The sequence below is a fragment of the Podarcis filfolensis genome (assembly GCF_964270895.1).
Source record: "Podarcis filfolensis genome assembly, chromosome: 5".
Taxonomy (NCBI): domain Eukaryota; kingdom Metazoa; phylum Chordata; class Lepidosauria; order Squamata; family Lacertidae; genus Podarcis; species Podarcis filfolensis.
In genome coordinates, this window is record NC_139608.1 from 88,516,233 (window position 1) to 88,522,232 (window position 6,000).

A 6,000-nucleotide genomic window follows, 5' to 3' on the forward strand; every position below is an offset into this window, starting at 1 on the left:
TTGCGTTGGGAGCCAGGAAATTAAGAGCCAAGTGTGTGAGCTCAGCTTGGAGTGTCTTTTATCTCTCGACAGCAAAGTTTCCCTTCCTGAATTCTTTAGTTTCATCTAGCAGCTGATAAATCTCACTCAGGTATACGGTTCCCAGCCTGCCTAGTTAGTACGATTTCACCTCATTAAAAAAAAGGCAGCATGGACTGGAAAGAAGTTCCAGATGCTAACTTCTGTGGTTGTGCAAGAACCAAGTAAAATCAAAGAAACATGAAGGTTGGGTATCTTTTCTGATAGGGTTGTATTGCCTTCAGCATTGACTTGCTGGAGAGCATCATAGAGTTGGAAGAAAACTCTAACCCAGCCCGCTGCTGATGCTGAAATCCTGCTGCTACACCATCCCTGATAGGTGACTTTCCAGCCTCTGCTTATAAACCTCTTTCCACTGTTGAAAGGTTGGTCTTCCAACGGCAAGACCTTCTCCCTAACATTTAGACTAAATCTCTTTTCTTGCCATTCTGTCAGGGGATGATTGGCGAGTGCTAGAAGAGATAAGAACCGGGAACCCAGCCATATTTACAAGATTTATTGGTTTCTTGCTTCTATTTACACGGAGCTCTGAGAGTACATCTGCATCATGGAGTGTCAGTTGCAGAGACTGACGATGCTTTTGCTTTCTTCCAGCATAACCACTTCCGGAACCCTCCCCCTTTCCTTCCTCTGTTACGAGAGTGGCTGGGCCCCGGAAGCTGCTCCCCCCTCTCTGATTCATTGCTTTCTGACAACCCTTCGTCACCCTCCTCCTCCGAGGAAGTACAACTGCTAAGTATCGGAGGCTTATCTCTGTAGGTCCCCATTCTCTCCCCCTTCTCTGCCTCCAATTCCCTGACACATTCCTACCCTTGAGACGGAAACACCACCTATGTCATGGTCCTTCTGCCTCCTCGTCATCATTTGCTAACATTTCTCCATCTTTTCCACTCTGCAAACCTACCGCTTCCTTGATGTTCCTCTTGTTCTCAACATCTCCCACAAATCTGAGCTCATTCTGCTTACCAGCTTCTACGGCTCAATTTTATTATTCCTTCAGTAGGAAGCAGTGACAGAAAAGTATCCCAGAACATGGTGGAAGCTGATGCATCCGGTTAGGCAGAGAGGGCTGCCCTGTTGCTTGTCAAACACCTTGCAACCGCCACCCCTGTGGAACATTTGTTGTTTAGTCATTTTGTTGTGTCTGATTTCGTGACCCCCTGGACCAGAGCACGCCAGGCACTTCTGTCTTCCACTGCCTCCCGCAGTTTGGAACTCATGCTAGTAGCTTCGCGAACACTATCCAACCATCTCGTCCTCTGTCGTCCCCTTCTCCTTGTGCCCTCCATCTTTCCCAACATCAGGGTCTTTTCCAGCCTCAGCTTCAGGATCTGTCCTTCTAGTGAGCACTCAGGGCTGATTTCCTTCAGAATGGAGAGGTTTGATCTTCTTGCAGTCCATGGGACTCTCAAGAGTCTCCTCCAGCACCATAATTCAAAAGCATCAATTCTTCAGTGATCAGCCTTCTTTATGATCCAGCTCTCACTTCCATACATCACTACTGGGAAAACCATAGCTTTTACTATACAGACCTTTGTTGGCAAGGTGATGTCTCTACCTGTGGAACATAGAACTATCTTATACAGAGTCAGACCATTGGTCTGTTTCCGTACTGGCAGCATCTTTCCCACCCCTTGAGCTTGAGCTTGAACCTATAGCTAGTGCAGAACTCAGCAGCTCAACGGCCACTGTTGAAAAAATTGCACTGGTTGCCAGCTAGCTATTGTTAGTTCATAATTTCAGTGTTCTAGCCAAAGGCCATGACAAACCTGTAGCAATAATATTAATGAAATAATGCAGAACATGCATCTCTACTTATAAGCCGACATCCATGAAGTAAGAGAGAGAAGATACCAGAGACATTAACAAGCTTAAATCTAGCTTGCTTTCAGATTAAGCCTCTGAATCACCAAAAACAATTGATAGGGATTTTATCTAACTCCTTTTTTCTGATTTATTTATTTTTTAGCTAGCGCATAGAGCAGGGGCAGCAAACTTTTCCAGACGCGGGCCAGTCCACCATCCCCCAGACCGTGTGGGAGGCCAGACTATATGGGGGGGGGGATGAACGAATTCCTATGTCCCACAAATAACTCAGAGATGCATTTTAAATAAAAAAAACACATTCTACTCATGTAAAAGCACGCTGATTCCCAGACCGTCCACGGGCCGGATTGAGAAGGCGATTGGGCCGCATCGGGGCCCCCGGCCTTAGGTTGCCTACCCCTGGCATAGAGGGCCACTTTGTGCATTAAAAAAAGTAAAGGGACCCCTGACCATTAGGTCTAGTCGTGGCCGACTCTGGGGTTGCGGCGCTCATCTCGCTTTATTGGCCAAGGGAGCCGGCGTACAGCTTCTGGGTCTTTTGGCCAGCATGACTAAGCCGCTTCTGGTGAACCAGAGCACACGGAAATGCCGTTTACCTTCCTGCTGGAGCGGTACCTATTTATCTACTTGCAATTTGACGTGCTTTCAAACTGCTAGGTGGGCAGGAGCAGGGACCAAGCAATGGGAGCTCACCCTGTTGTGGGGATTCAAACCGCCGACCTTCTGATCGGCAAGTCCTAGGCTCTGTGATTTTACCCACAGTGCCACCCGCATCCCTTACTTTGTGCATTACAAAGTTGTTATTGTCACTCAAACCAAACCATTTGTGTACCATTTGCACGAACAGAAAACGATCTCTTGGGGCAAGCTAACAGACGAGTGATGTCTTCCACCTGAGGTTGACCACAGATACATAGTCTGTCTGCATATGGGACCTTGTTGTAGTGGCCATCCAAGACTGCAGTGGTGCATTACTTGGAAATGTAGCTCAATAAAGGCACTTCTGAAGGACACTAGCAAGAGTTTGCTAAGATAACTAGTACTAAAATGCTCTGTTCTCAGTGGATACCAAGGGGAAAATTTGGTGTTTCTAATTAGTTGCAGATCCCTTCTGGATTCTGTCCAGAAGAGCCAGTCCCTTAGTTGAGACTTACTCAAGGTCAATGCAGAGCTCAGTTCTGGAAAATACTGTAATAATAGTACAATGGCTATTGGGATAAGTTCAATATGCTGGTACAAAGCCCTAAACAGCTTGGGACCAGGGTGCCTAGAAGTTTGTCTGATTCCTTTTACAGCCAACCAATCACAGTGCTGTGCAGGAAAAGGCATTCTGCAAATACCATCTTGGAACATCCATTCCATGCAGTGTCAAAATGGAGCCTCTACTGTGGTGGCACCTACGCTTTAAAATGCCCCCCCCCCATTACATTTCAGAGAGGCAAAATCTCTGTTGTCTTAAAACTCCCCACTTTCAGCAAGCACTCTAGTTAGAGATGTTTTATCCCAGTTGGTCTCTGTACTTCGTTTGAAATCATTTTTTTAAAAAAAGCAACCATTTTAACTACAGTGGTACCTCGGGTTAAGTACTTAATTCGTTCTGGAGGTCCATTCTTAACCTGAAACTGTTCTTAACCTGAAGCACCACTTTAGCTAATGGGGCCTCCTGCTGCCGCCGCGCCACCGGAGCACGATTTCTGTTCTCACCTTGAAGCAAAGTTCTTAACCTGAAGCACTATTTCTGGGTTAGCGGAGTCTGTAACCTGAAGCGTATGTAACCCGAGGTACCACTGTATTCTGACATACGCAGTTGTTTTTGTATGATTTTATTGTATTGTGAAATCGCTTCATTGTGAGAGCTGCTCATTTATTCCTGCTCAGTGCTGATCTACACACACAACGCTAAAATTCTGATGAAATTAGATGACATCATTGATTGGTCACTTTTATTTTTGGAAGGGGGGAGGTTCTAGTGTGTGGCTTCATTGACAGAAGTGGGAGTTCTGGTCACAGCATTAATAAAGCAGAGAAACCTTCTTGAGCCAGGAATAGAAGCAACAAGTATCTCTCAGAGCTATGACAAAGTAATGAAGCTAATAAATCAAGGTAACAGAGAGACATTTAACTATACAGAAACAATTTGTTTGTTTGACAGGTGACGGTTGCTGCAGCTTCAGGTGCGGCTGGGAAATCAAACTCCTGTGCAAATTAGTTAAGGAATTGAAAGCATAAGGGTTGCTCCCGCAGTTGCATCCCAGTCTGGAACTGCTATCCTTCATTCACTTTGTCCTCCTACCTCTTTTCAGCTCTTATTTGTGGCGATTTCCCCCACCCGTCCAATGTGGACAAAGTACTGTTGGGTTTTTCCAGAGCTTTTGTGCTGGTCCCAAGGGTTAACCGTGCAGCGAGGTCCGAGTCCAGTCCGAGGTCAAGGGCACGGTATGGAGGCTGTCCGTCAAAGCTGAAGCAGGGTCCAAGGCAGGGTGAGGTCAGGAACTCTGGCAGAAGAGCAGGACAGGGTACAGGCAGGAACAGGCTACCAACAATGTTGCTCCCACAACCTGGGACTGGGGCTGGCTGGCTTTTATCTGCCCCGAGGCATAGGGCGGTCCCGGTCCACAGGTGACTCGCCTCTCCTGGCCTGGAGGTGAGTACTCCTCCTGCAGGAACTTAGTTCCCTCCACCTCTCTGCCCTGAGCCTCTGCAGCTCAGGAGAGGCTGGAGGGTTACTGGACCCAGAGGCAACCTCAGCTTCCCCTGACAGGGCTGAGAGTGGAGCACCTGCAGGCAATGGGTCCTCCATCACCTCAGGAGCCAGAGCAGACTCAGCTGGTGCCTGCAGCTGAGAATCCAGCACAGGTGAGGACCCTTCAGGCTCAAGCGCCAGCCCCGGCTCAGCTGATTCTGGAGGTGGGGATTCCTGTGCAGGCTGGGATTCCTCAGGTTCAGCCTCCAAGACCGAATCCCTGGCCATCACAGCTTTTCATTAGGAAGACTCTCCTCTGGAGCTGACAGGAGCGAGCCAGCAATAAATCACCCAAGCAAATTGGAGTGAACTCTTTGTTAGCACAAAAAAGGGGACCTGCACAGGTGTGTTGGGCCTAACTCATCAGGTCTTGCCCCCATGAAGCAGTTGCTGCGACTGAAGGTCCCCACTTCCGCACACGGCCTAAGTCCCGTCCTTTCCAGGGTTTTCTCCAAGCAGTTGGAGACTGCACCTGCATGCCTGTCTTTGCTCTTCTCGCTTCATGCCTCTTCTGGTTCTGGGATACCAGCGGGGTGGGGGAGCCTGTCGCAGCCGGAGTGAGAGACACCTGTGCCTCTTCACCTGCTGGACTAATCTCTGCCTCTTGACCTGGCTTCTGGGATTCAGAATATTTTTTTTCTTGCTTTCCTCCTCCAAAAACTAGGTGCATCTTATTGTCTGGTGCGCCTTATAGAGCGGAAAAAATGGTATATCTGTTTGAAAACCGTACCTATTGAATTGACTACTAGTGAATTAATAGAAAAACAGGTGGTGAGGTTGACTTTTGCATGTGTGTGAGATACATTCAAATAAATGGTGACCTACAATCTCTGAGGCTTTAGGTCTGCTGCTGCTTGAAGGACATGGTAATGGCAGTGGCTTTGTACTTGTGTTTTTTTTTTAAATTATGATTACAACTTTCCTAATATAAAACTAATATACTTATATGGTAAATAAGAGAAGCAAAGCAAAACAAATCAAAAATCAGCGTACTACACGTAAAGGTAAAGGGACCCCTGACCATTAGGTCCAGTCGTGGCTGACTCTGGGGTTGCGGCGCTCATCTCGGTCTATAGGCCGAGGGAGCCGGCGTACAGCTTCTGGGTCATGTGGCCAGCATGACTAAGCCGCTTCTGGCGAACCAGAGCAACGCACAGAAACACTGTTTACCTTCCCGCCGGAGTGGTACCTATTTATCTACTTGCACTTTGACGTGCTTTCAAACTGCTAGGTTGGCAGGAGCTGGGACTAAGCAACAGGAGCTCACTCCGCCGCGGGGATTCAAACCGCCGACCTTCTGATCGGCAAGTCCTAGGCTCTGTGGTTTAACCCACAGCGCCACCCGCGTCCCT